Below are 9,283 nucleotides of genomic sequence, written 5' to 3'. Positions count from 1 at the left end.
GTCGTATGTATTTCCGACATAAAGAAACAATTTTTGATTATTTACATTCAGAAACATGCATAGAAACTTGAATATAAATAGACCTACCCTCAATTTTTCTTTAATTTACAGTCATTTTTTTCTCTAAATCACGTGACTTAGATGATAGATGTTGAAAAACAAACATCGAAATCATGAACTGGAATGATTATAGTTATATAAAATCACATTTTGAAGTGATTTTATCGTAGGCCGGAAAATGGCCTTATAGAGAATGAACCTTTTAACATAACTTCCCTGAATGGAATTGAACGTCATGGTAAAATTTTAAATGTTATGTGATAGGGTTCATAAATATCATATTTTGTATGAAAAATTAGTAATTAAATTTAAATACAGTTGACAAAAATACAAACAAGAATAACCGTTAAAAATGATATTTAAAAAAAATGATATGGTACTGGTTCATCATTACGCTGCAAAACCATGACTAATCTGTTTGAAGTTGAGGTATTCATACATAAAAATGAACTTTTTGTTCATAATTAATTAAGAAAGTGTTCGTTTTTCTCGTCCCTCTCGTCCAGTTTCTTGACGATTTTCTCCTTGTAGATGATGTAGAAGTAGCAGGTGGCGGAGCACAGTATACAGTTGACGAGGAGGGACACCCCCAGGGGGACGGCCAGCCCTATCACGACCTTCTCTTCGTGGTCAAGATTGGCGTCCTTCTCCTTCACTGTTAATTAATAATAGGAGATGAAAAATAGAAACACAAATAAATAAATATATATTTTCAAAACAGAAAGGTAAACTTATTTAAATACGCTTATGAATACTAAATTGTGACATAAGCAGTATCTTTCTTCCTTTCTCTGGTGGGAAATAATTGGCCACAAGTCTTTCAGTGTTTTGCCAAAGCCACAATAAAACTACACTTTTCTTTTTTTTACCTCTTTATTATTTTTCTGTGATGAGGATAAAATGTTTCATGAAAATTTATAATTAAAAAACAAATAAACTTCAGAAATAATAACATTTTTTTAGGATATGTGTAACTATGTATTACCAAATAATTAAAGAAATGTATGATTCATGTCAAGATCTATTGTATTAATCTTATATGTTCCACTGGAAATGAGAAACCTAAGAAATGTTCATTACATCATGTACATGGTTTAAACAATTACAACTAGCATACGATATGGAGAATTTCCTAATTTTCTGAGAAATGTCGTACCAGACTTAAGTAGCTCGGTACAACCACAGCATTCGCCGGTAACGGGGTTACACTTAGCGTCCACTCCAAAGAACTTCTCACATTTATACCCGTACTGACCAAAGGGACAGACTTAATAAAAAATTACAATAGCCAATGAAACAAAAGACAAACACAGACAAATTCAATTTAAAGTATGCTTATTTGCTCATATTCTATATTTTTCCATAAATAACAGTGCTATCTTCTGTAAGGTATCATATTTCATGATTTCTTTTATTTATTTATCTTTAAAAAAGACTGGTATAACAGGAACACGGTACCTACCATTTTTACACGCCTGACTGGTATACCCGGGCTAACATCCACTGACACACGTGCCCGACACGTGATGACAGGCCACGCCATCTCTACACTGACCACACTGAAACTTACACTCCTCCCCGTATGTTCCACTTGGACACACTAAAATATGTTTGAAATAATGTGAATAATTTGGAAAAGTGTAAATACATGTATCTTGATATTTTTTTGTTCATAACAAGATATATAAATCACTCTACACAAATCACTCTGTACAAATAAACTTGTATTATTGTTCCTTTGAAATATGATAGTTCTTTAGATATATTACTTAAATGGACATGATAGATTTAATTGAAACCCAGAATAATGTGGGAAATTCTTCCGAATCAATAGCAATAGATAAGACATAAATTTGAATCAAAACCTAAACTAAACCTATTTGGACTGTTTGTTTGCAGCTGTTTCTTTAAAATAGAAAATAAAATGCAACATATGGAAATAACAAACATTATTCAAGCTGAACATTTATTAAGAAATACAAAAATTGGGCAGATCAATCAATGACTACCAATCCTTGGAGTTAAGTGTCCAAAAGCCACAGTTTAACCCATTATTTGATGTCACCACAACCGCCCTCTAATACCAACGCTGATGTTTACGTTCATGTTTGCTCTGCTCCAGCTTTGTATTGTTTGAATTGACACACAGTGTATTAGCTTGATTACAGTAAGTTATCTCCAAATATCATTCAACATCCCAGTATTCACTCAGAAAACAATATCCGGCAGAGAGACTCAGGAAACAACATCATACAGAGAGACTCAGAAATCAACATCATACAGAGAGACTCAGGAAACAACATCCTACAGAGAGACTCTGTCTGTCTGTCTGTCTGTCCGTCCGTAAACTTTTCACATTTTCGACTTCTTCTCAAGAATCACTGGGCCAATTTTGACCAAACTTGGTACAAAGCATCCTTTGGTGAAGGGGAATTTAAATTGTCAAAATGAAGTGACATATCCCCTCGCAAGGGGAGATAATCAAGAAAAGAGAAAAAATAGGGTTGGGTCATTAAAAAATCTTCTTCTCAAGAACCACTGGGCCAGTAAAGCTGAAACTTATGTGGAAGCATCCTGGTATAATGTAGATTCTAAATTGTTCAAATCATGACCCCCAGGGGAAGGGCGGGGCCACAATGGGGTATCAAAGTTTTACATAGAAATATATAGGAAAAATCTTTGAAAATCTTCTTCTCAAGAACCACTGGGCCAGAAAAAGTGAAGCTTATGTGGAAGCATTCTTGGTAGTGTAAATTCTAAATTGTAGGAATCATGACCCCTGGGGGAAGGGCGGGGCCATTATAGGGGAATCAAAGTTTAACACAAAATATCTAGGGAAAATCTTTGAAAATCTTCTTCTCAAGAACCACTGGGCCAGAAAGAGTGAAGCTTATGTGGAAGCATTCTTGGTAGTGTAAATTCTAAATTGTAGGAATCATGACCCCTGGGGGAAGGGCGGGGCCATTATAGGGGAATCAAAGTTTTACACAAAATATATAGGGAAAATCTTTGAAAATCTTCTTCTCAGGAACCAATGGGCCAAAAAAGCTAAAACATATGTGCCAATGGAAGGATCATGGGGTAGTGTAGATTTCAAAATGTCTAAATTATGATTTATCAGTGGGGTAGGGTTGGGATGCACTATGTATAACAAAGGGGAAATCTGGTAAAGAACAGAATGGTCAAAGCTTCTCAGGTGAGCGATGTGGCCCATGGGCCTCTTGTTTTATTTTGAAAGTTTATGGAAGCATAGAATAGGGTCAGATTTGGGAAATCAAACTTAAACAATGCAAAAATCTTTACAAATTGTCTTTTTAAAAAATAACAAAACAACAGTTGGTATGAAAACATCCTTATTTAAGCAGTGTTAAACTGATGACCCATGGGATGACAAAATAGCAAAGACTTTCAAAAAAATCTCAAAGCAATAATGAAATATATTGATATAGAGGCATCCACATAATTGTTTAAATCCAGCCCCTCACATAACGCCCTGGGTAGGGGGGTAGAAATCACCAAATTTCTCGGTGATGTGTGGAGCGGGGTATTACCCCTGCTTATACGGGAAAGTAGCTGGGTACCATGGAACGACACAAATACATGTATCGAAATCTGGTTTGTACATAATTAAAAGTTTCAAAGATTGATGAACTAGCCATGTGATGGAAGAAGCGTTTAGTAGACCTACAAAAATGACAAAAGGTCTAGAATGGACGTCATAAGTTGAGATTGCCGCTGACTATGGCAGCATTCAGCTTATTGATTGGAAAAAAAATTGTCTATTAAAAGATTTTAACGATTCCTTGATACATTTTGAACTGTAGCATTTGTAAAGTGGAGAAATGAATAACTAAAAGAAAATCAAATGTAGTATCAAAGAAAAAGTCATGCTGCGAACAATTTGTGTTTTAGATGCATGTTTCCTGGGTCGTTGGTCGAGGATAAAAATGTCATTTATAGAGATATTTTATTTATATTTCTGTGAATTATATAGCAAATGTTTATTATGAAGTACATGTTTACCAAATTTTAACTTTGTAATATTAGTGAAATAACAAATATTGAAAATGTTCGCGTTTTTCTGGGGAAAACCCTCATATTAGCCAGATATTACTTTGCTTTTTCGACTGTAAAATTATCTTTTAAGTTCATAATTCTGCTAAGATGGCTTTAGTAATATTACTATTGTTATCTGCTTTCAGAGAAAGTTGAGTGATTCAAGCAGCCAAATGACCACTGCACAAGAGCTGGAGGGTAGATCTAGGTTCGCAAAACTTGGAATGGCAACAAACGATGTGTTGAATTAGGCATACAGAGATGTTCTTGAATCAGAAGTACCTTCCTGCTATATTGAGAACAAAGTAAATTCATTATCAACAAAAAAGAGAAGAGATCTGAAGTTGAACCCAGACCAAGAAGATCTATTGAAAAAAGCTTAGAATTCTGGATATAAGGATTTTGATATTTCATTTACTTACAAGATGATACGAAACATTTGTTTAACTATCCCTAAACCAACAAAAGGAGAATGGGGAAAAGAGCCAGCAGCAGGAGAGGTGACTGTAGGTGATGATATCGAGAGAATTAGGTCAATACGAAATAGATTGACTGCGCACGTGAGTTCAGCCTCCACCCCTCAGACAGAATTCGATGACACCTGGTCAATGATGTCAGATATCTCCAAAAGACTAGAAACCGTCACTGGAAAGACTTACCTCGAAAAACTTAATGAGATTAAAAATCTGACCTTGAGAAAGGAGGATAAGGATGAGATTATTAAAAAAGTCGCTGAAATGCAAGAAATTTTGGACACAATCAAGTCAACTCTTAAACAATAAGAAACAATGATCAGCCTAATTAATTTGTTACAAATTGAGAGTTTATAGAATGCTCTGTAGAAGACTAAGATTTATGTGTACAAATGTTGTGTTAAATAAAGCATACATAGATATTTTAGAATCAGGAATTCCCGCATCTGATATTGAGAACAAGGTGAATTTATTATCAAACAAAAATAGAAGAGATGTGAAGTTTAATCCAGACCAAGAAGATCTTTTGAAAAAAGCAATGCATTCTGGATAAAAGGACTTTGATATTTTCATTAACATACAAGATTATAAGAATCATTTGTTCAACGACTCCTAAACCAACAAAAGGAGAATGGGGAAAAGAGCCGGCAGCAGGAGAAATAACTGTGGGTGACAATGTGGAGAGAATTAGATTGACTGCGCATGCGCAGCCTCCAGTCCTCAGACAGAATTCGATGACACGTGGTCAATAATGTAAGATGTCTGCCAAAGACTAGAAACATTCACTGGAAAGAAGTACCCAGATGATCTTAAATACATTTAAAAACTGACGATAATTGAGGAAGATGAAAAGGCTATTATAGAAAAGGTTAAAATGGAAAATGACCGTGAAATGCTGAGGTCAATGATGTCAGATATCAAAGAAATAAAATCAGCTATTACAGATCAGATATTACAGACTAGAAATTGAAATCCGAATTCATAATATTACTCATTAAAACTTGCGTTGTATATGTGTGTGTAAAATAGATTTTACGTGGAACTCAAATTCAGTTCTAGATTGATTTTTATAGAATTTTATATTTTTAGTTGTAATTTGACATCGTTTGAATGTTGTACATTACATGTATATATATTGCAACTATTTTGATACATTCTAGTGATTCTTCCCAGTTATATGTTCCATAAATTGAATGTTTATAGTGTTGAATGAATACTAATATTTGTTGAATTGAAATCAAAATTTTGAAGATTGATTTTGAAATAAAAAAAAAATACATTTTCGTAATCATAACTGGTCAACAGTTTTAGTTGATTTTGTTTACAATACTTTGACTGTTTCAATTTAATTCAACTGTTCTTTAAAGAAGCCTGAGTCAATTAGATGAGCCATTTTAACTTTAGTTAGTAATATATTTTTATTACAAATATTATTGAAATATATATTTTGAATTATTCTGGCTTCTGAAATTTAACCAGTTTCTGTTTATCCCATCTCTTAGCCATGGATTAACTGAGAAATTATATATATATATTTTTAGAAATTATGTCATAATTAGATTTTAGAGAACTATTGTACTCATGAACAGCAATCAATCAAGATTTTGACATGATGATAATTCTTTATAGCAATAAACATTCTTTGATTTTTTTTAAATAACAAGCCCCTTTGAATGTTGATAAATTGTTGGTAATTTTCCTCCCAGAGGTCCATATACTTCTAAACCTGTATAAACTGTAGATCTTTATAGGAAAAAGTACTAATCGTTGATAACATGTTTGAACTTAATTCATTGATATAACTGACATTGCTTAAGAAAAAGAAATTATTTTGTGCCTTTATTGGTTTTAAAGCTGCATTTGATAAAGTATGGCTAGTAGAATTGTGGAAAAAGCTTGTTATATACCATATAACAGAAAAATGCTTTAAAGTTTTTTTTTATATGTATAATGATTGTTAAATCTACAATATGTCATAACAATGATTTTTCTGAATATTTTCTTTGTAGAAAAGGAGTTCGCCAGGGTGAAAATTTGTCTACTTTTCTTTTGAATTGTATCTAAATGACTTAAAAGAATTTTTAATAGAAAAGTTATTGGATTGAAAAAGTCTGTCTGAAGAAATTGAACAAAAGCTAGATGAAGGATATGGAAATAACGAACAGTATTCAATCTCAACGTCCATTAAACAAATATACAAAATAAGAGCAGAGCAAACACGGACCTCCGAAACATCAGAGGTGGGATCAGGTGCCATGGAGGAGTGAGCATCCCCTGCCGACCGGTCACACCCGCCGTGTGCTCGTTGTCATAATCAGGAAATAACGGGAAACAAATCCGTAGTCAATTCAGTGTATAAATAATGGACTAACAATTGGTATGAAAAACGTCAGTCAGCATTTCATTCAATGATAAATTGTATTTGCTGACAAGGTCATTGTATCGACCATAGAATTTACGAAATGATGACTTTAAACGAGACTGTTGATATTCTTGTTTCATCAACTTGCTTGTTAATAATTTACCTCGTTTAAGAAATTGTTCATACGTAGAGCATGCTCTAGCGTATCGAATCAACTGAGATATAAATACTCCCTATGCAGGTGATGAAGGTATATTGCTGCATAAGTAAGGGAAGTTGACGATAGAAAAGTTAAAGTCATCACGTTTATCATATAGCTTGGTTGTTAGATTACCATTTGTGTCTTTTACAAGTAAAATATCCAAGTATGAAGCAGAAGTGTCGGACTCTGTAGTATCTTTTATCTCAAGCTCACCAGGATATATCGTGTCGACGTAGGGATGGAAATTGTCATTATTAATTGACAATACGTCGTCGATATATCTAAATGTCGAGTTGAAGGCCACAGCAAGTATTTTTTTCTTTTCACGCAAAAGATTTTGCATAAATTCTGCTTCATATGAATATAAAAATAAGTCTGTTAATAACGGAGCGCAATTTGTACCCATGGGAATTCCAATAGATTGTTGGAATACCTGGTCTCCAAAAACCACATAGATATTATCAATCAGAAACTCAAGCATCTTTTTTATGTCAACTACAGAGTAATTATGTTTGCAATCAGAATCTGTTTTAACAAAATAATTTTTCAAATGACCAATGACGAGGTAAGTAAACTTACGACTTCCATTTTTGTTGAAGAAGCAGCTGTCAATGATATCAAAAAGCCTGGATTTTAATTTGTCGTGCGGAATTGTTGTGTATAAAGTTGAAAAGTCGTAAGTTTTTATGCTGTTGATTTTTGTAAAGTCTTGTGATTTCAAATTGTCCAAAAGTTCTTTAGAATTTTTAAGTATCCACATCTGATTTACACCACTTCTTGAATATATAGTTGTACAGTACTCTTGAAGTTTTTCCTTCACTACTGTCAATATTTTAGTGAGAAGTAACGAAAGAGGCTTGGTTGAAGATTTACTGGAACCTGCAATGTATCTTTGTTTGTAAGGATTCTTATGAAGTGTAGTATGGAAAGGAGGAATGAGTAATCATACATTGAAAATTCATAAATACATATATATTGAAAACATATGGCTGGACCGGGAATCGAACCCGGGACCCCTGTATTTCTAGTCAGGTGCTCTAACCACTGAGCTATCCAGGCCGATGTCCTCAGTCCAGCCTACTTTCCTACATTCCCCCTTCCTTAAATAGTCTTCGACCCTGAAGACACAACTCAAGTTCACCTTGTCAGGACTTTAACATTAGTAGTTATACATTGCCTGAACAAGGTAGGCCACGGCACCAACTGTAGTATGGAAAGGAGGAATGAGTAAACATACATTGAAAATTCATAAATACATATATATTGAAAACAAATGGCTGGACCGAGGACATCGGCCTGGATAGCTCAGTGGTTAGAGCACCTGAATAGAAATACAGGGGTCCCGGGTTCGATTCCCGGTCAAGCCATATGTTTTCAATATATATGTATTTATGAATTTTCAATGTATGTTTACTCATTCCTCCTTTCCATACTACAGAAGGTGCCGTGGCCCACCTTGTTCAGGCAATGTATAATTACTAATGTTAAAGTCCTGACAAGGTGAACTTGAGTTGTGTCTTCGGGGTCGAAGACTATTTAAGGAAGGGGGAATGTAGGAAATTAGGCTGGACTGAGGACATCGGCCTGGATAGCTCAGTGATTACAGCACCTGAATAGAAATACAGGGGTCCCGGGTTCGATTCCCGGTCCAGCCATATGTTTTCAATATATATGTATTTATGAATTTTCAATGTATGATTACTCATTCCTCCTTTCCATACTACAGAAGTTTCGGAATCCAATATATATAAGGTAGTTCAAATTCATTTTGGCTCTGTGGAATATTAAAAGTATTCAAAACTGACAGGTGATTTTGAAGAATTTCTTCCTTAGAAAGAGTAGTATATGTATAAGTAGGATTACCACTTGTAGAATTAAATCCAAGTTCTTCTAAAATGCAATTTATATAATGAGCCTTACAAACGAAGACAATGTTGTTACCTGCTTTGTCGGCAGGAACTAGTACGTACTGATCGTGTAATCTATTTAATTCTTTTTTCACTTCTGGTTTATTGAACACAGAAGGATATATGGTTTTCATTTTGCCCTTCAATCTTTTAATACGTGACTTTAACATAGATCTGATACATTTAATCCACTCTGACAAAGTGGCAACGTCTTCTTTTTCAT

General features: G+C 34.0%; 1 non-coding gene and 1 pseudogene across 1 annotated transcript; both read right to left on the bottom strand.

Moving 5' to 3' along the window:
- Positions 1-524: 524 nt before the first annotated feature.
- LOC134246824 (scavenger receptor class F member 2-like) lies at positions 525-2,166 on the bottom strand (annotated as a pseudogene).
- Positions 2,167-8,139: 5,973 nt separating this feature from the next.
- Positions 8,140-8,213, bottom strand: Trnas-aga (transfer RNA serine (anticodon AGA)). Its single transcript has one exon. It is a non-coding gene; the product is annotated as a tRNA-Ser (tRNA).
- Positions 8,214-9,283: the final 1,070 nt, after the last annotated feature.

This window comes from Saccostrea cucullata, unplaced genomic scaffold (assembly GCF_032062105.1).
Source record: "Saccostrea cucullata isolate Sc308-1 unplaced genomic scaffold, CSIRO_AGI_Scuc_v1 ctg11462, whole genome shotgun sequence".
NCBI classification, from domain to species: domain Eukaryota; kingdom Metazoa; phylum Mollusca; class Bivalvia; order Ostreida; family Ostreidae; genus Saccostrea; species Saccostrea cuccullata.
This window is presented reverse-complemented; position numbering and strand designations above follow the sequence as displayed.